Source organism: Monodon monoceros, unplaced genomic scaffold (assembly GCF_005190385.1).
Source record: "Monodon monoceros isolate NGI ecotype Baffin Bay Population unplaced genomic scaffold, NGI_Narwhal_1 Super_Scaffold_11, whole genome shotgun sequence".
NCBI lineage: Eukaryota > Metazoa > Chordata > Mammalia > Artiodactyla > Monodontidae > Monodon > Monodon monoceros.
This window is the reverse complement of record NW_021703767.1, coordinates 109,184,633-109,209,544: the sequence shown is the minus strand read 5'-3', so window position 1 is coordinate 109,209,544 and position 24,912 is coordinate 109,184,633. Positions and strand designations below refer to the sequence as shown.

Below are 24,912 nucleotides of genomic sequence, written 5' to 3'. Positions count from 1 at the left end.
ATTAAGAGAGAACAAAACAAGGGTGGGATGGGGAGGGGACTTGATGCAAGGAGGGCTAAAGACAAATCCAAGTTTTTCAGAACTTTGTCTAAGGTATGCCTCATAAAAGGATAATTTTTTATGTAACATATAAAAAATTAGATGTTTCAGCCATACAAGTAAAAAAGTATCAAGCATTCTTAATTCAGCTTTGTTCTGAGATATGAAGTCATGGAGGTGACTCTATTAAATACTATAACAACCATTTATTTCTAAGATCCTGTTACTAATTTCTAGTGTGGGCTTTTTCCCCCACACCAAGCAATTCCCTGGCACCAGCTAGGTGTCTGTAAATTTAACTCAATTCTGACATTATGTACCTGGAGATAGCATCAGATTCCATAGTTAAGAGTTCAGTCCCACAAGACTGCCCTCCATTTTAGGTGCCAATAGCAAGTCCAAATTATTACCTGTGTTTCTAATGAACTGGCTATAAATCAGAGTTTCCCATGACCCCGCTCCTTGTGTTCAACTAATTTGCTACAGTGACTCACAGAACTCAGGAAACCAGTTTACTCACTAGATTACTAGTTTATTATAAAAGGATATAATTCAAGAAGAGCCAGATGGGAGAGGTCCACAGGGCAAGGTATGAGGAAAGTATGAGGAGCTTCGATGCCTTCTCTGAGCACTACTCTCCCCAAATCTCCATGTGTTCACCAACCCAGAAGCTCTCCAAACCCTGTTGTTTGGGGTTTATATGGAGACCTCATCACCTAGGCATGATCAATGAAATCTTTGGCCATTGGTTATTAAACTCAGTCTCCAGCGTCACCCACTTCCCCAGAGGTCAGGGGTGGAAGTGGGACTGAAAGTTCCAACTCCAGGGTTGGTTTCTCGGGCAACAAGCTCCATCCTTCGGTGACTAGGGCCTTTCCAAAAGTCACCTCATTAACAAAGACACCTTTATTATGCTCCTCACTTTGGAAATTCCGAGGGTTTTAGTAGTTCTGTGCCAGATAGAAACAAAGATCAAATATGTATTTCTTACTAAAAAACCAGAATATCACAACTACAAACTTGTATTTGTTACAGGTATATAGAAATGAAGTTGATTTTTTTTTTTTTTTTTTTTGCGGTATGCGGGCCTCTCACTGCCGTGGCCTCTCCCGTTGCGGAGCACAGGCTCCGGACGCGCAGGCTCAGCGGCCATGGCTCACGGGCCCAGCTGCTTCGCGGCATGTGGGATCTTCCCGGACCGGGGCACGAACCCATGTCCCCTGCATCGGCAGGCGGATTCCCAACCACTGCGCCACCAGGGAAGCCCGAAGTTGATTTTTTATTTACTTTTTATGTGTCTTATCCTTACTAAACACATTTATTAATTCTAACAATTTATCTGTAGGTTCTTTTAGATTTTCTAGGTACATATCATTACATTTGAGAATAACAACAGTTATATTCGTTGCTTTCTAAAATTTATAACATTTTTATTTCTTCATTCTGCCTTATTGCCCTAGTTAGGATTTTTTTGTTTCATGTTAAATTGAAATGGTGGTAGATGGCATCCTTGTCATATACTGTAATTCCTTTGTACAGTTAATTTTTATACAATTAGCATTTATTTAGATTTACTTATTTACCTTTGTCTTGCTCATCATTCCTTCCTGCCTTTCTGAGCTTTCACCTGCATACTTTTCCATACTTTAACATTTCTTTTGGTATGGATCTGTTGGTAACAAATTCCTTTAGTTTTTCTTCCTTTTTGAAGAACCTATTCTTTCAAAACTTTGAAGACTATCTTTCCATTGCCTTTGGGCTTCCATTCTTCATGTTGAAAATTTAGCTCTCAGCCTAACTGGTCAAGAGAGTTAGTCCCTAGTTACCTGTAAGAAGCAAGCATAAATCTTTGTGGAGAAAGGTAATATAGGCTTGGAATTATATCACAAAATTTTTTGTATACAGTCTCCAGCACTCAATCAAAACTAACCGGGCATCTGAGAAGAAAAGAGAACAGAAACAAAACTTTGGAGAAACAGTGGACAAAACTGACAAAACTACAGGTAAAATCCTGCTTCCTCAGCCCCCACTGCTCCTCTGTTAACTGCATTTAAGACTTTTCTCCTTGACTTTGGCTCTCAACGTGGTCACTCTGACGTACCTAGTTATGATTTTCTTCTTTTTTTCTTTTCTTTTTAAATGTAGCTTCAGCTTTCTAAATCTGTGAATGATATCTTTTATCAGTTTGGGAAAATTCTCAGCCACTATCTCCAAATAATGTTTCTTACCCTACTCGCTCTCCTCCTCTGGGACTTCAGTTACAAGTATGTTACATCCTCTCAATGTATTCTGTATCCTCCTGCCTTTTACCTTCTTTTCTTTATTGCCCACCCCTTTGTCTCCCAGTGTTTCATTCTGGGTATTTTTTGGTTTTTGCTTTGTTTTGTTTTATTTTACTTTTCTGACTTAGGTTCAGGGCCATTAATCCTATACTTATCTTCAACTTAGTTCCTTCTTTTTTAAAGTTTCCAGTTGTGTGTCAAAATGCTCATGCTTCTCTTTTATGTCTTGTATCATAATAAGCATAATTATTTTAAAATCTATTTCTGATAATTCCAGTATCTATTTCTTCTCGATCACTTCTATTAGAGGTCTATTGTTTATGGAAAGTTTTGTTTCTGTTCCCTTTTTTGCTCGTGTGCTTGGTTATTTTTGATTGAGTGCTGAAAATTGTGTATAAAAAATTGTGAAATAATTCCAAGCATAGTATAATATTATTTTTCTCCACAGAGGATTTAGATTTGCTTATTTACTGGTGAGGGAATAACAATCTTGGTTTACCTTAATCCAATTTAAGGGATAGATGTGTTTGACACTGGACTTCAGTTCCTGGAATAAAAACAGATTATTTTCGTACACCCTGATTCTTAACGTGTGGCCCTTTGGGTCTCAACCGAAAGCACAGAGACATTTACTATTTGTTTGTTTGTTTGTTTTCTTTTGGCAGGTGCTAGCCTCAATTTTTTTCTGTCTAGCTGTACAAAACTTTTAAAAGTACCGCTCAATCTCAGGCTCTCAGACATCTCTTCAAGAATTGACATATGACCCTAGAGGAAAAGTGCTCCAAATTGAGGACTCACTTCCTAGGTTACCTTTTTCTCCTAGATCTTGACCCTGTGACTTTTCACTATCACTTTTCACTATCTTCCTTTGTTTTTCTGTTGTTCACAGTGGGAATTTTGTTCTGAATTACGCAGTCTGCTATTATTGATAAATTTATTGATACATTTTTCTTAACCATAATATAGCTGGATAAAAGTTACTGACTGAGTGATCACAGAAGTACCTTATACATTTTATATTAAAAGAGGTAAAAGGATTTTAAAATTATATTTCTAGTTCTCCAAAGTATAATTCAGATAGAAACATTTATTTTTCAGGCAGGAAAACATGACCCTGTGTTCATTATGCGATTGATTTTGTTATGCCAACTGATCTCAGCAAATTTTACACCATATCATCCTCTTACAAGGGATATAATAATTGTTGTCAGGCAAAGGCAACCATACTACAAAATAATATTTAACAGAAAGTTATTTAGAATCACATTGTATCATATGATGACCTTTCTGTCAGTGAGATATTTAGAATGTAGCAGTTAAATGTATAGCCTTTGGCAATAAAAACACCTGTGTTTGAGTTCTAGGCCCATCATTTGCTGGGGTAAATTAATTTCTCCAATCCTAATTTTCTTATTTGTAAAATGGGATTCATAATGCTATGTACCAAATCAGGAATATCTTGAGGTTAAAGAAACCACTATTTAGAAATGAATTATTTAGCATAATGCTTGGCATATGGTAAATATTTAATAAAGATATTTATTATTAGCCGTTATGCTAGATCACAATTTTCCAACCTTGGCTCTATTGACATTTTGGGCTGGATAACTCTTTTTCTGTGCAGATATTCTATATATAGTAAAATTTTCAGAGGTATCTTGACCTCTATTCACCAGATGCCAGCAATATCCCCTCAGTGGGACAACCAAAGATGTCTCCAGACATTGTCAAATGTTGCCTGGAAAACAAAAATTTCCTGTTTAAGAACCTCTGTGCTAGAAAATCATGTATATACAATTAGTCATCCTATTTAAGTGGGAAAAATGCTAAATTTGAAGTTAGAATATCTGAATTACTATCCTAGATTTTCCCATTATTAATTTATGAACTCCAGAAAATTCCTTAATTTCTCCCGTCTGAGCTTCCCCACTGTTTCTATATACACACATATGCATATATATGTTCATATGTTATATAAATGTGTGCAAATATATGTAGCTATTTAATATACATGGCAGTTCTTTTTATCCTTAAAAGGATCATACATGAGCAAACTGTGAAAAATAGCTTTGTAAACTTTCTCAATATTTCATTAGCTTTGTAAAGAAGAAAATAATAATTGCATACCTCCAGTTTTGAGACTTATAGAAACAGAAAACTGGGCATCACATGTCTTTTACAGTGAAGTAGAATGTTACTGAGAAGTTAGGTCAATTCAGTGGGTAGACAAAAATTAGGTAGAGCCAAAATTACCCTTGAAAACCTATTAGAAAGGTGCTAAATTGGAGACCTTTTAATGACCTCTTAGTAATTAAAATATATCCAATGTTTAGTTCATATTGGAATAGATATCTGTTTCTTTAATTGAGTACCAGATGAAGTGTTTGGAGGCACATTTTTTTTTTTTTGGAGGCACATTTTTTTTTTAACTACTGTATTATGTTTAACAACTGTATTAACCCTCCAATTAGCAAAACACTCAATGATGGGAGGCATAAGCGACAGGCTAAAGAAAGGAAAAAAATCAGGCTAAAGTTTGTGTTTCATTTCTCTTGTTCATTCTGAGACAGATATACTCAATTGCATGGCATGATGAGGATCATCACACACTGGTTGTTTATTCATTATTCATTCAACCACACATATGTCGAATTTAAGTAACTCAGTTGTATTGATGGGACTCTGAATACTCTTCGATTCCTTTGCCTTTGAACATACTGTTACCTTTACCTGGAAGACTTTCTCCTCAATCTACTTAGTGAGCTTCTAGGTATCTGGATTAGTTTCCTAGGGCATCTTTAGCAAAGTACCACCACTGGCAGCTTAAAACAATCAGAAATTTATTGTCTCACAGCTCTGGAGGGCAGAAGTCCAAAAGCAAGGTGTAGGTAGGGCCAGGCTCCCTCTAAAACTTGTAAGGGAGAATTCACTCTTGCCTCTTCTAACTTCTGGTATTTGTTAGCAACCCTTGGCATTCCTTGGCTTGTAGATGCACCACTCCATTCTCTTCCTTGATTTGTTGCATGGTTGCCTTCTCCCTGTGTGACTCTGCTCTGGGTCTCTTCTCTTTTTATAAGGATACCAGGCATATTAGATTAAGGCTCACTCTAATATGATCACATCTTAACTAATTATATCTGCAACGACCCTATTTCCAAATAAATTCACATTCTGAGGTTTCAAGAAAGACATGAATTTGGGAGGAACACTATTAAGCACAGTAGAGTAGAGTTCGGCAGTTTCCTCAAAGATAATCCCTGTGAATTCTTTTTTGTTTTTTTAAATTGACGACTTTGGGCCTTCTTTCATCAGCACGCTCAGGTAGCTGTAGCAACTGTTTCTCATTATCACTCTCTCCCCTACCAGACTGAGACTCTTAAGGAGAGAGAACACATTCTGTTTATTTTTATATCTTAAGCACCTACTATATACACTAGCACATGTATGTCCTTGATAAATGTTTGTGAAATGAAATGAATGAATTATGCTTCACCTAGATCCTGAAGACCCTCCAGATATAAAGACAGGTGGAACTGTTCTCCTTTAAATCTCAGCTAAGGTAAAGTAGAATGGAATATAGTAATACACAACTTTCAACAAAGTACAGGCTATAATTATCCTTAATTCTTTATAAAAATCTATGTCAATAAAGTGAAATTCTGTCTCTTTATCTGTTACTACATAACAAAAAATAGCATAACAGAGTCTCACAAAATTTGAAGGGACATTGTCTAACTTAAAACATGAGCTATATGACATAAACAAAATCTACTTTGTAGAGCCCTGGGAGGTGCTTTAAATAGACAGGCAGTCATCGTCCAGAGCAGCCAAAGCTGAGGTAAAGTGAGGGCAGTGACTAATTAGAAGAAGCATTCCATACATAATAAGACACTGTGGTCATAAAAGAACAGTGTTTTCAAATTTGAACCAAACTGTACTGATACGGGCTGATGTTCCAAATTACTGTTGTTGCTGTATATGGAGCTGCTTTCACACAGGCAGCTTCGTACGTATGTATAGTGTCTTCCAGGATGAATAAGGAGGGATTGATTTTTTTAAGCCATTTGGGAGCTTCTAGCTGGTTCACTTAACAGAATCAAGGACTGTTAGACCAGGAAAGTATGTTAGATATCATATAGTCCAACTTTCATTTTGTAGAAGTGAAACTGAGGTTCACAGCTTAAATAAATATTCTGAGTTTCAAAAGTCAACTTTTAAAGACTATTTAAGATAGAAAATAAATATTTCCCAGTATTTATTTCTTAAAGAAGTATATAAAATTATGATATAACCTCATTTATAAAATAATGTGTATGAACATAGAAAAAGAGTGGATGTATAGTAAAAGTATATACAAATACAGATGATTATTGTCTTCTTTACATTTTCTGATGTTTCCTATTTCCTATAAATAAATAACATGAGCTGCTATGGTTGATCCCAAGGCTAAAGTTGTTTGTTCACCTCTCCTTGCTCACCCATTGCCAATAGTGAAGGCACCTCCATGTAAAACTTAGTTTTCTGTGGAGCAGAGTTTTAAAGTAATTAGGATAAACATTAAAGCAGTTTTTCCCAAATTTCAGTCATTTGTATATCATGTTAGTGAGTTTGACATATCTGAGTACCAGCTGAATATTACTTACCTTACTGAAAGTTTTTAAAAATTATTTTTGAACAGACACTTTAGCAACAAGATATAAGGATACCAAACAGGCACATGAGAAGTTATTCAAAGTCACTTGTCCTTAAAGAAACGTAAATTGAAACCACAATGAGACACACTACACACCTGTTCCAATGGCTAAAATTAAAAGATTGACCATACCAGTGCTGGCAAGGATGAGAACCAAACGGAACTCTCATACATTACTGGTGAGAATAGAGAAAGCTCAAACCACTTTGGAAAACAGTTTAACAGTTTGTTAAAAAGTTAAATATGACTATCATATCCAGCCATTGCACTCCTAGGTATTTATCCAAGAGAAATGAAAGCATATGTTCATATAACGACTTGTACATTAGTTTTCATAGCAGCTTTATTTGTAATAGCCTAAGTAGGAAACAACACAAATGCTAATGGTTAAACAAACTGTGGTGTATCCATACAATAGAACACTACTCAACAATAAAAAGAATGAACTTTTGCTATTACATGGATGAATATAAGAATAACTATATTAAGTGAAAAAGCCATACAAAAAAGAGTATACTTTTATAAATCTAACTAACTACATATATATGTGTATATATATATATATATATATATATATATATATGTAATGATTACATTTACATAAAATTCTAGAAAGTGAAAACTATCATATAATGACAGAGAGCCAAAAATTGTTGCCTGACCATGAGAGAAAGTTAGGAGAGGGCAGGAGAGAAAGATTATCAAGGGGCAGGAGTAACTTTTGGAGAAGGATGGATAAATTTATTATCTTGATTGTGGTGATTCTTTCATGGATATGTACATATGTCAAAACTTATCAAATTGTACACTTAAGTATGTGCAATGAATTATATGTCAATTAAACATTTATCACAGTGTTGAAGCCAAAATAATTCCCCCCAAAACTTGGATACTGTAAGCGTGTCTGATACAGTATCATTGGTGTTATTAATCAGCTACTTCTTTTGAAGTCTCTATACTTATAACCACCTTTTCCATTCCATTCTAGCTGGACTACCACTCACTTAACAGAACAAGTTTTACTAAATTTGGCTTAGCGTCAGTGACATTTGAGACCACAGAATTTTACAGCAATAGGGAGTAATTGAAAGTTTTTGAACAGCTGAGGAGTGAAATAATCTGAGCTTCTGTTTAAAATAATCAACCAGGGAGTAAAGTGAACAATAAATTGGGATAAAGAAAAGATGAAATTGTGCATTTATAAGGATAATGATTAAAATGTTAGTATAATAATTCAGAAAAAAATAAGAGCATTCATGCTGGTTAATGTTGGCTTTGGGAATGGCACGTAGGGGAAGAATTCAAGAGATCCTGTGGAGATAAAAATGTTAATACTTGGAAACTTCCTGTATGGGTAGTAATATAGAAGTCATTAAAGATCACTTGGATGTGTCAAGCCTAGATGAACTTGGACAATGTTGATTCTATAAAATGTATGGGTTCACAAAAGCATGGGTATGTGAAGTGTCCTGCAGATGGAAGGATAGGTGGGTCTACCACTCAGGAAATACACTGGACAAACTGATGTAGACTTGGTAGTTGTCTATCATGAGATCATAGCTGAGATAATGAGAATGGATAAAAATAATCAAGGAAGAAATGGTAGAGAGAGATTCGTTCAAGATGGTGGAGTAGAAGGACGTGCGCTCACTCCCACATGTGAGAGCATTGGAATCACAGTTAACTGCTGAACCATCATCAAAGGAAGACACTGGAACTACCAGAAAAGATACGCCACATCCAAAGACAAAGGAGAAGCCGCAATGAGATGGTACGAGGTACGCAATTACAATAAAATCAAATCCTATAACCACTGGGTGGGTGACTCACAACTGGAGAACAATTATACCACAGAAGTCCACTAACTGGAGTGAAGGTTCTGATCCCCACATCAGGCTTCCCAACGTGGGGGTCCGGCAATGAGAGGAGGAATTCCCAGAGAATCAGACTTGGAAGACTAGCAGGATTTGATTGCAGGACTTCGAGAGGACTGGGGGAAACAGAGACTCCACTCTTGGAGGGCACACACAAAGTAGTATGAGCATCAGGACCCAGGAGGAAGGAGCAGTGACCCCAGGGGAGACTGAACCAGACCTACCTGCTAGTGTTAGAGGGTCTCCTGCAGAGATAGGAGATGGCTGTGGCTCACCACGGGGACAAGGACACTGGCAGCAGAAGTTCTGGGAAGAAAATGGTGGAGTAGAAGGATGTACGCTCACTCCCTCTTGCAAGAGCACTGGAATCGCAACTAACTCTGAACAATCATTGATAGGAAGACACTGGAACTCACCAAAAAAGATACCCCACATCCAAAGACTAAGGAGAAGCCACAGTGAGATGGTAAGGGGGCGCAGTCACAATAAAATCAAATCCCATAACTGCTGGGTGGGTGACTCACAAACTGGAGAACATTTATACCACAGAACTCCACCCACTGGAGTGAAGGTTCTGAGCCCCATGTCAGGCTTCCCAACCTGGGGGTCTGGCAATGGGAGGAGGAGTTCCAGGAGAATCAGACTTTGAAGGCTAGTGGGATTTAATTGCAGGACTTTGACAGGACTGGGGGAAACAGAGACTCCACTCTTGGAGGGCACACACAAAGTAGTGTGCGCATCAGGACCCAGGGGAAGGAGCAGTGACCCCAGGGGAGACTGAACCAGACGTACCTGCTGGTGTTGGAGGGTCTCCTGCAGAGCAGGGGGTGGCTGTGTCTCACTGTGAGGACCAGGACACTGGCAGCAGAGGTTCTGGGAAGTACTCCTCAGCATGAGCCCTCCCAGAGTCTGCCATTAGCCCCACCAAAGAGCCCGGGTAGGCTCCAGTGTTGGGTCGCCTCAGGCCAAACAACCAACAGGGAGGGAACCCAGCCCCACGCATCAGCAGACAAGTGGATTAAAGTTTTACTCAGCTCTGCCCGCCAGAGCAACACCCAGCTCTACCCACCACCACTCCCTCCCATCAGAAAACTTGCACAAGCCTATTAGATAGCATCATCCATCAGAGGGCAGACAGCAGAAGCAAGAAGAACTACAGTCCTGCATCCTATGGAACAAAAACCACATTCACAAAAAGATAGACAAGATGAAAAGGCAGAGGGCTATGTACCAGTTGAAGGAACAAGATAAAACCCTAGAAAAACAACTAAATGAAATGGAGATAGGCAACCTTCCAGAAAAAGAATTCAGAGTAATGATAGCGAAGATGATCCAGGACCTTGGAAAAAGAATGGAGGCAAAGATCGAGAAGATGCAAGAAATGTTTAACAAAGACCTAGAAGAATTAAAGAACAAACAAACAGAGATGAACAATACAATAACTGAAATGAAAAATACACTAGAAGGAATCAATAGCAGGATAACTGAGGCAGAAGAATGGATAAGTGACCTGGAAGACAGAATGGTGGAATTCACTGCCACGGAACAGAATAAAGAAAAAAGAATGAAAATAAATGAAGACAGCCTAAGACCTCTGGGATAACATTAAAGGCAACAACATTCACATTATAGGGGTCCCAGAAGGAGAAGAGGGAGAGAAAAGACCCGAGAAAATATTTGAAGAGATTATAGTCAAAAACTTCCCTAACATGGGAAAGGAAATAGCCACCCAAGTCCATGAAGTGCAGAGAGTCCCAGGCAGGATAAACCCAAGGAGGAACATGCCGAGACACATAGTAATCAAACTGACAAAAATTAAAGACAAAGAAAAATTATTGAAAGCAACAAGGGAAAAACGACAAATAACATACAAGGGAACTCCCATAAGGTTAACAGCAGATTTCTCAGCAGAAACTCTACAAGCCAGAAGGGAGTGGCATGATATATTTAAAGTGATGAAAGGGAAGAACCTACCACCAAGAATACTCCACCCAGCAAGGATCTCATTCAGATTTGACGGAGCAATCAAAAGCTTTACAGACAAGCAAAAGCTAAGAGAATTCAGCACCACAAAACCAGCTCTACAACAAATGCTAAAGGAACTTCTCTAAGTGGGAAACACAAGAGAAGAAAAGAACCTACAAAAACAAACCCATAACAATTAAGAAAATGGTAATAGGAACATACATATCAATAATTACCTTAAATGTGAATGGATTAAATGCTCCAACCAAAAGACACAGGCTTGCTGAATAGATACAAAAGCAAGATCCATATATATGCTTTCTACAAGAGACCCACTTCAGACCTAGGGACACATACAGACTGAAAGTGAGGGGATGGAAAAAGATATTCCATGCAAATGGAAATTGAAAGAAAGCTTTAGTAGCAATACACACATCAGATAAAATAGACTTTAAAATAAGGAATGTTACAAGAGACAAGGAAGGACACTGCATAATGATCAAGGTATCAATCCACGAAGATGATATAACAATTATAACTATATATGCATGCAACATAGGAGCACCTCAATACATAAGACAACTGCTAATAGCTATAAAAGAGGAAATCGACAGTAACACAATAATAGTGGGGGACTATTATTATTAATAGTGGGGGACTTTAACACCTCACTTAACACCAATGGACAGATCATCGAAACAGAAAATTAATAAGGAAACACTGCTTTAAATGACACAATAGACCAGATAGTTTTAATTGATATTTATAGGACATTCCATCCAAAAACAGCAGATTACACTTTATTCTCAAGTGCTCATGGAACATTCTCCAGGATAGATCACATCTTGGGTCAAAACTCAAGCCTTGGTAAATTTAAGAAAATTGAATTCATATCAAGTATCTTTTCTGACCACAACACTATGAGATTAGAAATCAGTTACAGGAAAAAAATGTAAAAAGCACAAACACATGGAGGCTAAACAATATGTTACTAGATAACCAAGAGATCACTGAAGAAATCAAAGAGGAAATCAAAAAATACCTAGAGACAAATGACAATGAAAACACGATGATCTTAGAACTGCTTTTGCTGCATCTATGGGATGCAGCAAAAGCAGTTGTAAGAGGAAAATTTATAGCAATACAAGCCTACCTCAAGAAACAAGAAAAATCTCAAGTAAACAATCTAACCTTACACCTAAAGGAACTAGAGAAAGAAGAACCAACAAAACCCAAAGATAGTAGAAGGAAATAAATCATAAAGATCAGAGCAGAAATAAATGAAATAGAAACAAAGAAAACAATAGCAAAGATCAATAAACTAAAAGCTAGTTCTTTGAGAAGATAAACAAAATTGATAAACCATTAGCCAGACTCATCAGAAAAAGAGGGAGAGGACTCAAATCAATAAAATTAGAAATAAAAATGGAGAAGTTACAACAGACACCACAGAAATACAAAGCATCATAAGAGACTACTAAAAGCAACTCTATGCCAATAATGTGGACAACCTGGAAGAAATGGACAAATTCTTGGAAAGGTATAACCTTCCAAGACTGAGTTAGGAAGAAATAGAAAATATGAACCAACCAATCACAAGTACTGAAATTGAAACTGTGATGAAAAATCTTACAACAAACAAAAGTCCAGGACCAGAAAGCTTCACAGGTCAATTCTATCAAACATTTAGAGAAGAGCTAACAGCCATCTTTCTCAAACTCTTCCAAAAAATTGCAGAGGAAGGAAAACTCCCAAACTCATTCTATGAGGCCGCCATCACCCTGATACCAAAACCAAAGATACTAGAAAAAAAGAAAATTACAGACCAATATCACTGATGAATATAGATGCAAAAATCCTCAACAAAATACTAGCAAACAGAATCCAACAACACATTAAAAGGATCATACACCAAGATCAAGTGGGATTTATCCCAGGGATGCAAGGATTCTTCAATATATGCAAATTAATCAATGTGATATACCATATTAACAAACTGAAGAATAAAAACCATGTGATCATCTCAATATATGCAGAAAAAAACCTATGACAAAATTCAACACCCACTTATGATAAAAACTCTCCAGAAAGTGGGCATAGAGGGAACCTACCTCAACATAATAAAGGCCATATATGACAAATCCACAGCGAACATCCTTCTCAATGGTGAAAAACTGAAAGCATTTCATCTAAGATCAGGAACAAGGCAAGGATGTCCACTCTTGCTACTATTATTCAACATAGTTTTGGAAATCCCAGCCATGGCATTCAGAGAGGAAAAAGAAATAAAAGGAATACAAACTGGAAAAGAAGAAGTAAAACAGTCACTCTTTGCAGATGACATGCTACTACCCATAGAGAATCCTAAATATGCCACCAGAAAACTACTACAGGTAATCAATGAATCTGGTAAAGTTTCTGAATGCAAAATTAATGCACAGATATCTCTTGCATTTCTATACACTAATGATGAAAAATCTGAAAGAGAAATTAAGGAAACACTCCCATTTACCATTGCAACAAAAAGAATAAAATACCTAGGAATAAACCTACCTAGGGAGACAAAAGACCTATATGCAGAAAAATATAAGACACTGATGAAGGAAACTAAAGGTGATACAAACAGATGGAGAGATATACCATGTTCTTGGATTGGAAGAATCAATATGTCAAAATGACTATACTACCCAAAGCAATCTACAGATTCAGTGCAGTCCCTATCAAATTGCCAATGGCATTTTTTAAAGAACTAGAACAAAAAAATCTTAAAGTTTGTATGGAGACACAAAAGACCCCAAATGGCCAAAGCAATGTTGAGAAAGAAAAATGGAGCTGGAGGAATGAGGCTCCCTGACTTCAGACGATAATACAAAGCTACAGTAATCAAGACAATATGATACTGGTACAAGAACAGAAATATAGATCAATGGAACAGAATAGAAAGCCCAGAGATAAAGCCACACACCTATGGTCAACTAATCCATGACAAAGGAGGCAAGGATATACACTGGAGAAAAGACAGTCTCTTCAATAAGTGGTGCTGGGAAAACTGGGCAGCTACATGTAAAAGAATGAAATTAGAGCACTCCCTAACACCATACACAAAAATAAACTCAAAATGGATTAATGACCTAAATGTAAGGCCAGACACTATCAAACTCTTAGAGGAAAACATAGGCAGAACACTCTATGACATAAATCACAGCAAGATCCTTTTTGACTCACCTCCTAGAGAAACGGAAATAAAAACAAAAATAAACAAATGGGACCTAATGAAACTTAAAAGCTTTTGCACAGCAAAGGAAACTATAAACAAGATGAAAAGACAGCCCTCAGAATGGGAGAAAATATTTGCAAATGAATCAACAGACAAAGGATTAATCTCCAAAATATATAAACAGCTCATGCAGTTCAATATTTAAAAAACAAACAACCCAATCAGAAATTGGCAGAAGACCTAAATAGACATTTCTCCAAAGAAGACATACAGATGGCCAAGAAGTACATGGAAAGCTGCTCAACATCACTAATTATTAGAGAAATGCAAATCAAAACTAAAATGAGGTATCACCACCTCACACCAGTTAGAATGGGCATCATCAGAAAATCTACAAACAACAAATGCTGGAGAGGGTGTGGAGAAAAGGGAACGCTCTTGCACTGTTGGTGGGAATGTAAATTGATGCAGCCACTATGGAGAACAGTATGGAGGCTCCTTAAAATAAGAATAGAATTACCATATGACCCAGCAATCCCACCACTGGGCATATACCCAGAGAAAAACATAATTCATAAAGACACATGTACCCCAATATTCATTGCAGCATTATTTACAGTAGCCAGGTCATGGAAGCAACCTAAATGCCCATCGACAGATGAACAGATAAAGAAGATGTGGCACATATATACAATGGAATATTACTCAGCCATAAAAAGGAATGAAATTGGGTCATTTGTAGAGACATGGATGGACCTAGAGACTGTCATACAGAGTGAAGTAAGTCAGAAAGAGAAAAACAAATATTGTATATTAACGCATATATATGGAATCTAGAAAAATGGTACAGATGAACCAGTTTACAAGGCAGAAATAGAGACACAGTTGTAGAGAACAGACGTATGGACACCAAGGGGAGAAAGTGGGGTTGGGGGGGTGGGGGGATGAGTTGGGAGATTGGGATTGACATGTATACACTAATATGTATCAAATAGATAATTAATAAGAATCTGCTGTATAAAAAAATAGATAAAATTCAACAAAACAAAAGAAAAAAATAAGAAAAAAGAAAAGAAATGGTAGAGAGACGAAAAGAGAAGAAAAGATGCTTAATTTACTGGACACAGAGAGGGAAAAGAGGACAGGGGAGGCTAGTGTAGGCACAATGATAGCATAGTGTTGCAGAAGCTGAGAACTGAAAGTTCAAGAAATATATGTGTTAAAGATTTCCGGACTAGAAATAATGGAGAAAATTAAAGCAGGTTTTCAGTAAGAAGGGTGAGAGTGGACAGCTCAGAGTTAAGACAGGTTTGTCCAGGCCCGGGATAAGGTTGGAGGGAATGTGAGCATCCCTATAACAGAAGAGCACTAACCTGACACTTTTTTTTTGAGGCACTTTAGGAGAATATTAATCATTTCTTGCTAGAATGTGAAATGGTGCCTAGCAATTTATTGAAGATATTGGAGGAGGAGAAAAATTGTACTTTATGGAGAAATCATTTTTATTTTTATATTAACACCTACTTCAAAGAGTTACTGGAGAAATTAATCTGGCCCTGGATTCCTTAGCAGAAAGAAACTCACTAAGTTTCAAATGAGTAAAAAGCAGTACCATCAGCCTAATGGACTGGGAAGAGGCTCCATTACCTTTAGCTATTTTAATACCCAGATACTGGCTCAATTTAGCAAGAATGTGACTGAACTTATCCCTTATCTTGTGACGTCAGGCAATCCTAGCAAAAACATCCTACTGAGATCTGCCTTCCTACCCAGCTCCAGAAGCAGCCAGAAGTGGCCATAACCAGAGAGATCAGGAAGAGATTATTTTCCCTTGGGAATGTAACTGCCACCTCTACCCAAAGCCAACAGGTATCACAGGTGGACTAGGGGAACAGACAATAACTCTTCTATAAAAATACAATTTGTTTGATAGGACAGAAAACATGACAAACCACATTGTTTAATAGTTTTGAATCTTTCAAGTACATCAGTTTTGTCCTATTCAAATTTCTTTAATTTTCCTGGCCTAGTTTTGAAAGTTACAATGTATTAATGTGTACTGAACAAACTATTGTGAAGTAGCATTCCCAAATCACCATACTTGAAAAGATTTTTTAATTTAAAAAGCATCTTGGGGCTTCCCTGGTGGCACAGTGGTTGAGAGTCCGCCTGCTGATGCAGGGGACGCAGGTTCGTGACCCGACCCGGGAAGATCCCACATGCCGCAGAGCGGCTGGGCCCATGAGCCATGGCTGCTGAGCCTGCGCGTCTGGAGCCTGTGCTCCGAAACGGGAGAGGCCACAACAGTGAGAGGCCCGCGTACCGCAAAAAAAAAAAAAAAAAAAAAAGCATCTTGCAGCAATGAGCTGTTAGTTTTACTTAGGAACTGGCATTCAAATATTTTAAACATTCTTAAATAATACATGCACTAAAAGCCACTACGTACATACGTCTACATGTACAGATCAGATTGAATTTTAACAAGTCTTCTTTACAGTTGAACTTAAAGAATGTAGGTAAATGCAATAATCTGAGTCGGTAAGAATGACTGTCTGGTGGAAAGGATAAAACTTGATGGGGTTAAAATAAGCTTTATCTTTGCAAATGAATTGGTGTAACATAAAGCAGAAAACATGAGTCTAAAATCAAGATATTTCTATTTCACTTGGCACTTTTCCTGGAAACATTAGGGATTCAGGAGAAGTTGGGAATCAATTATATTTAAAATATAAGTATATCAAGGTAAGATGCAAACTTCCCCCTTCACAGGTTGCTTAAAAGCCACATTTCTTTCCTTTACCTTACTTGTCCTAGTTTTGACTATTTGTAAACAGCCCTCTCCCCACTCTGCAGTCAGAGTCAGAAAGTACCAGAGATTTAAATGTAAACTGTGCCAAGGCTAAACAGCTGTCCCCAATCTGGGTTCTTCCTGTGGCTGCTGCTGTGTAGTACTCAACTCCCTGCTCCTACCCCAAGTCAGGGCCACAGATGTCCACAGGAAATGCATCAGAGAGGTCTGACGGGAGTGAATCAGATGCATATGTTTCTTGGTATGTGGTGATAGGCATCCTCAAAGTGCGTGTCACAGGCAGTACTCCCTCCAGGCCAGAATTTGTGAATTTAGGTTCCAGGCTTGTGAATGCCAAGCGTCCACACAAGTTTGCTGTAAAACCACCTCTCCTTCCCCTTCTCTGTACATGATCAGTTACGGAACTTTGGAGAGTTGCTGTGATGAAACGTGTAATCATCTTGGGATGTGGAGGGATGAGCACATCTTTGCAATTGAGCTTAGTCACGTCCTCATGTGAGGGGGGAGTGCAGGCTGTCCCCAGAGGGACTTTCCTGCCCCGCAATATCAGAGCACATGGAACAGTTTAGCCAGAGAATAGGCTCAATTCCCCGTTTTAAAATGTAATTTTCATTCAGTTATAGTCAGTCAAAAAACTGCTTGATGGGTGAAGCTTGAAGTTACAATGTTTCTGAGCCTTATTTGTCCATCATCACAATTAAGTATTGCCTTTGGCACATAACAAATATTTAGATGTTTTGCCAGATTGTCAGAAACAACAAACATCCCATTGTTATGTTCTGTCATACGACAGAAATGCTACAATTTCAACAATTTGTTCAACATTCTATCTACAACTCACCACCACCAGCACCAAATATTCCCTGTCTCAGTGAAGTGATAGATCCAACTATTTGCCCCAAACTACAGGAGTCCTTCTAGATTCCTTCTTCTGTACCTTCAATATTAAAAAATCCTAAGGCCTATGGTTTCCACCTCAAAAATCTCTCCTTTGATTGCCTTTGATCATGTGTTTTTAAGACACCTCTCATAAGAATTACTGCGCTCGCTTTCTAACATCTCTCTGCCTTCATTTTTGCCTCCTCTGGCCATGCTTCTCATTACCATCAGTGTGGCATAGGTATTCTCATGTACAACTCCGACCTTATTGCTCCCTTGCACAAATTTTACCATGCTTTGTATTGCATACATCCAAATGTAAGCCATTTACAGAGCATACAAATTCCTTCATTATCTGGTTCCTACCTCTTCAGTCTTCTCTTGAGAAACTGCTCCCCCCTCTCCTCCCTCCCCATGCCTTTTATACTTCAGCAGTACCAAACTGCTCAAAGTCAGCAAAAGTTTGCAATGTACCTCATACAATATTCAAGACATAGAGAAGGTTCTCTATGTTCTCTCTGTCTTGAACGTTCTTATCCTCTCCTTTTTCTGCCAAATACCTCCAATCAAGTAAGAAATGTGTTAAATGATGGAGCGTTCTAATGTACCCAATGGTAAAAAGTTGCCCTCTCACATATTTCAAATGAACTTTGTATATATTACTCAGTTATAAAAATAACCATGTTCTATTGTAAATGCTTGTTTGCATTTCTCTTACCCACTAAACTATGGCTTCCTTGATTACCTAATCATCTTATCTTTTGTTTTCTTTGTATCTGCTCAGTCTTGCAAAGGATTTGCTTGCTTTTTCACTCAACATTATCTTTCTGAGTCATCCATATTGATTCGTTTAGCTGCAGTTGGTTATTTGGCATTCTGGGTAGTATTCTAGTATTCCATTTTATGAATGTATTACAATATTTTATCCATTCTTCCATCAAGGGACTTTTGTGTTCTTTCTAGTATTTTTCTTATTATTATTATAGACAATGCTGCTATGAAGCCTTGCACACATCTCCAGATGCACATGTGCACAAGTATGTATTTGAAGGTAGACTTGCTGGATTGTGAATCATGTACTTCTTCAATTTTTCTAGATAATGCAAGTATTTTCCAAAGCAATTTGCTAAAGTGTAGTTTTGTTTTTTTTCAAAACTATATTGGCCAGTCAAAATTTTATTGGCCAATGCCAGTTAAATGTTATGTTTGGGGTTATCTTTTCAATGGAAATCAGTAGAATCTCTGTCAGAAAAAGTTTATTTGCATTGTTTTGAAAACAATCATTTCTATTGCTATCAGTTTCCTACAAATTACTAAATCTTTGAATACATTTACATTACTTTTGATTTCAGAGTTGTAAAATAGCATGGCCCATAGAGAGTCAACTGCTGTATAGACCAATAGAATCAGTTAATCCTGGAGGATCTGCTAGCCAGGGATCTGCAAACTATAGCTGGCTGGCCAAATCCAGTAGTAGCCTGCTTTTTAGGCCCAACATACTAAGATTTTTTTTTTTACATTTTTAAAGAGTTGTTAAAAAAAAAAAAAAAAGCAACAAACATATGTGGACAAAGCCTAAAACAATAACTATGTGGCCCTTTACAGAGTAAGTTTTCCTACCTTTGTGCTAGCCAATTCCCCAAATTCCATTAAAAATAATCTCTTTTTTTTTTGTGGTAATTTATTTATTTATTTTTCTCAGTTTCCCCATTTTTTTAATTTTATTTTTTTAACACACACACACTGTATTTTATTTTTACAAGAGATAAATCAGCTGACACCAAGCATTGTTAATGGATGACCACAACAAAAGCAACAATGATTGCAATTACCAAACACAAAACACACTCATACTATGTCATAATATTGACATGGAGTCCAGTAATCCTCCACTGTAACAGCTCCTTTACTTTGCAGTGAAAATTGATTTGTATATTTTTTGCCTCTGAGTCCTTGTGGGATCTCTTTTGTCCTTTATAAGGACAATTTTTTTTCCTCCAGGCAGATTGTACAAATTAATATTCTTACCAATGGTGTGTAAGAAGTCAGATGAGTAAAATTTGGTTTTATGTTGGAATTTTAATTGGCATTTGCCTATTAATTAGTGAGATTGTGTATCTTCTTATATGCTATGGTCATTTCTATTTAATATTCATTTTAATGCCTGATTATGTCTCTTATTCATTTGGGGTGATTATTTGGCCTCCATTTTCAGTTCTTTATATACTCTAATAATTTTCCACTTTTATGTGTTGGAGATACCTTTCCCTAGTGCATCGCTTGTCTTTGTATTTTCTTTGCAAAGTTTCTATGGCAAGCAAATAGAATTTAATTTGTAATTAAACTTATCAGTCTCTTTATGTTTTGAACTTTTTGGGCTTTGAAATCACTCCATATCACAAGGTCGTAAAGATATTCTCATATGTATTTCTAACACTTTAAAAAATTTTGCTTACCACACTTAAATTTCTAATTCATGTATAACTAAGTTTTTGTACTGTGTAGAAATGCAGTATTTTTCCAGCTGAGGTCTCATCACAATTTAAAGAATTTTAAATCCTTTCTCTATTTGTAATATCAACACTGCATATATCAAGTTTTCTTAAATACATGAGTCTACTTTTTCTATCCCTATTTTATTCCACTGATATATTTTCTTTGAACCAATAAACTAATGCTAATTAGTAAATTATTATTAAAATTACTTGTCATCTAGAAGGTCTTGTCATCTAGAAGGTCAAATCCTTTCTAGTGGTTCTTCTTTTTCAGGATTGTCTTGGCTATAATTTTCTCTTTGTTCTTTCGTGAACATTTTATAATCAGCTTATCATCTTTCAAAAAATATTTTGGGCATTTGATTGACATCTAATTTAATCTATAAATTAAGAACAACTGATATTTCTATGATATTGAATATTCAACTCTGAGTTCTTGATTTGTCCCTTAGTTTATCTGGTTTTCTTCAGTAACTTTCAGTGAAGATTTATAACTTGCATGTCTTTTATGAGATTTATTTCTAGGAAATATCTTTCTGTATCTATAATTATATTTATATCTATCTATCTATACAAATATATGTATTTGTTACTGTAGACAGGTCTTTTTAAGGTTACATTTTCTAAATTTTTATTTCTGTTGTAGAAAAATGCAATTAATTTTTTAATACTGACCTTATATTCAATGATCATATTACTCTTTTACAAATACTAATTTTTTTTATTGATTGCTTTCATTTTCCAGTATTGACAATCATACTATTTTCAAACAATGAAAGTTTTGCCATCATTTGCTTAGTTCTTTCCTTCTTTATTCTTTTCTCCTTCCTCCTGCCTTCCTTTCCCTGCCTCCTCTCTTTCTTTCTTTGTTTACTTTCTAACTGTATTGTCTCAGTCCTCTAAATACTGTACTTAATGTTGAACCAAACTTGTATTCCTAGTTTTTGGGTCATTCTTATACATTGCCTGCATTCAGTTTGGTATTATTTTGTTTTTGCTTTGAAACTCATGAGTGAGTCTGATCTTAATTTTCCCTTCAGATACTCTCCTGTTATTGGTGTCAAGGTTATATTAACCCATAAAATGAATTAGGAAATATTCTTCCTTATTATATTCTTCAGGAAAGTTTGTATGAGAATGGAATTATCCATTAATAAAGGTAGAATTTGCCTAAAAAAAAAAGTCTAGGCCTGTTTCTTTTTTCTTTCTTTATGGGAAGATTCTTAACTGTTAATTTTATTTAATTATTATAAGATTATTTAGGTTCTCTATTTCTTCTTGAAACAGTTTTTGTAATTTGTATTTTCCTACGCAACCGTTCATTTTATCCAATTTCTTAAATATATTGGATATAGCAGAATATAACATTTTCATTCTTTTTTAATTTCTGCTTTATTTTTTGTTTTTTCTTTTATTCATGCCATATAATGTTCAATTACAACCTCCCAACTCATCCATCTTATTTAGCCTTGCCAGTTTTATTTGTCTTTTCATATTTGTCTTTTCAAAGATCCAACTTTGGATTTGTTGCTCTTCCCTATTATATATATTTCATGAATTTATTATTCTAAGGTAATTATTTATTTCCTTCCATTTTCTTAGGATTTATTCTGTTGTTCTTCTAACTCCTTAAGTTGGATGCTCACCTCATGAACTTTCAGCTTTTTTCTTCTAAAATAAAAACTTTTAAGGCTGTAAATCTCCTTCTAGATAAGTCAATTGTTATTGATATGCAGTATTTTCATTGTCGTCCAGTTATGTTTTTTTAACTTTCGCTATGATTTCATCTTTCATTCATGTGTTATTTATTTTAAAACACAGTTCAATTGAGTAAAATATAAAGATCTAATGGTATTTATCCAACGATTCAGGAAAGAGGCAGCATTCAACCTAGCAGGTAGATTGGAGCTCTGAAGAGTATACAGGGCAAGAGATTTTATAGACATAAGGGAGCAGGAATATGGCAGTTGTACTAGGGGAAGAAAAGCAGATTAGATATTCCTTTGGAGGATGGTAGTGGTCCACCAGGCAGATTACCTAACTAGTGCTGATCAGGCAATCCTGATTGGCTATTTTAAAATTCCATTTTTGGAATAGCCAAACCTGTAATTAAGTTCAGTCTCACTTTGGTGTTGTGGGGCTTAACATAAGCTAAACTCCATTTGGGGCCTGTTATCTTGTCTTTAACATATTTAAAAGTGTCTGTGTGCATCATTTAACAATTTCTAAATGTACATGTGGTTTTGATTTAGCTTTCCTTAGTTGTGCTAAGTTCCAAGAATGTGTTATTTATAATGAAAAGTCTTTGAAATTCATTGGACCTTGTTTAATGGCTTGGTGTATAATCAATGTTTATAAATATTCGATGGATGCTTTAAAAACATGTGTTCTCCAATTCTTGGGTAAAATATTCAATACATTTCTATTAGACAAGCTTTTAGTATTGTTATTCAGATCTTTTGTATCATTACTGATTTGTGCACATGCTTTATCAAATATTGTGAACAGTGTATTAAAATCACCCATTATCATGGTGAATTATCAGTTTCCTCTTGCAGTTCTTCTGTTATTTTTTATAGTACACAGTTCAACTTTATGCTATTGGATGTAACCAAGTTTAGAATTGTATCACCCTTCTGAACTGATTACTGTCTTTTTTGGTAAATTTTAAGTTTATTTTGTCTGATTACAATATAGCTACACTACACCAACTCTCTTTTGGTTCAAATTTGTTTGACATATCTTTTTTCCATCATTTTGCTTCAACCATTCTATATTATTATGTTATACGGGTGTCTCTTAAACAGAAGATAGCTGGATTTTGTTTATTTGTTGTATTACAATCTTTGTCCTCTAACTGGAGAATAGGATCCAGTTATATTTATTGTGATTAATATATTTGGATTTATTTCTACCATCTTATTTCTAATATTTCATTTTTTCTCTTTCCTTATCTTCATTTAGATTGCTTTTTATTTAATTCTAGTTTTTTTCCTTATGTGAAATTTGACCTTATACACTCTATTCCTATTTTTTTGGTGGTTACACTAGTAATTTTTACATGTATAATTAATTTAATAAAGTCTAAAATTAATCAGTATCATTATCCTCCTTTGCAACAACATAAGTAAGCACTTTAGAGTGCTTTAACTTAATTAACACTTTCCCAAGTTACAATCACCATTGTCCAGTATTTTAGTTGACCTTTTCTCCCGCATACATTTTTTTTAGTCAGTGTTTTCTTAGATTTACCTATATTGTTACTGTTTGCTTACCATTCCTTTTCGCATATCAGATCTTCTCTCTCGTATTATTTTGTTTCACAAATTCATTCTCAACAAGTTCCTTTAGTGAGAGACAGGTGGCGATAATTCTCTCAATTTTTGTTTGGCACAGTCTAGATGGGACCACTTTACTATAATTTTTTGACTTGGGAATTTTCAGGTCGCACAATTAATATAAATCTCAGCCCTACATCCATCTGAAGTCTGATCTGATCATGAATTTTCACCAGAAGCTTTTTGGTATAAATTTACCTGCCTGAAGTAGAGGCTAAAAAAGCAAATATATTTATACTTGGGGACTGGGAAAAAGTGGAAATGGGATTTGAGTTTTTTCTTTTTTCTAGTTCACCTCTTCACTGCAGATGTTTCTTTTCAGTAGTCTCTGCTTTATGTAGGAATCTCTGACCTGACTTTCACCTTGTTCTGCACTAGGTTTTGTAAGAAGTCACAAGTTGTGTTAAAATTGAAGCTCTAGGTCACCTAGGTTTGACAGGGCCTCCTGATATAGGTAAATGTCCCTAGGGCAGCACCATCTTCATCACTCAAATACCCTTCTGGATTCCTAGCTCTCCATTTTTTGGCTTCTCATGTTTTCCTTCCCTTTCTTGCTGGCTCAATGGTGCATTTAAAGGGGCTTTAAAAAATACTTTATCAAGCATTTGTAAGTGTTGCATACAAGTACAGCTTTTAAGGATCTACTCTGCATCTTTCTAGAACCAATGCATTCCACTCTTAATAACTTATGCATGGCAGCCAGGAGGACTACTGTTGTTACCAGAAGGGGGACCCCTTCCAGGGCCCGAGAGTGGGCTCTTGTCTAACACTTGGAAATGAATTGTGTGAGGAGAAATACGTGCTGACAAAGCAAAAGACTTTATTGGGAAAGGGCACCCAGGTGGAGAGTAGCAGGGTAAGGGAACCCAGGAGAACTGCTCTGCCATGTGGCTTGCAGTCTCACGTTTTATGGTAATGGGGTTACTTTCCGGGTTGTCTCTGGCCAATCATCTTCTCCGTGCCTATATTTAGCCTGATTCAAGGCCCTCCCTGACAGTGCGCGAGAATTTCTCAGACAGGATGGTTTCCAGCACAAGGATTTCTGGGAGGCTGGTGGGACATATTATGGGCTGACATCTCTCCTCCCTCCTTTTGGCCTCTCCCGAATTCTCCAAGTTAGTTTTCAGCGGCAGCGCTGTGTTCCTTATCGTGACCTCCTGTTGTAAAACAACTTACGCAAGTGGTTATTACCATGACTGGTCAAGGCGGGCAGTTTCAGTCAGCAGTTCCCTAACATTTTCTCCTCCATCCCTGTAACTCACCAAACTGCATGCCTTTGGACAACCTCCGCAAACCTCATTTTCTGAGTTTCCTTATCTGG

The 24,912-nt window shown here is 36.4% G+C and overlaps 1 protein-coding gene across 3 annotated transcripts in view; it reads left to right on the top strand.

Annotated features, from left to right (window-relative positions):
• MME (membrane metalloendopeptidase) overlaps positions 1–24,912 on the top strand; it is a 334,644-nt gene that overhangs the window by 215,321 nt on the left and 94,411 nt on the right. For 2 of the 3 annotated variants that reach the window (XM_029214055.1, XM_029214058.1), the window contains one exon: positions 1,945–2,042. The exons of the other annotated variant lie outside the window; for it this stretch is intronic. The gene's annotated coding sequence lies outside the window, so the exon portion shown is untranslated. The remainder of the gene's footprint in view (positions 1–1,944; positions 2,043–24,912) is intronic. 3 annotated transcript variants of the gene reach the window in all.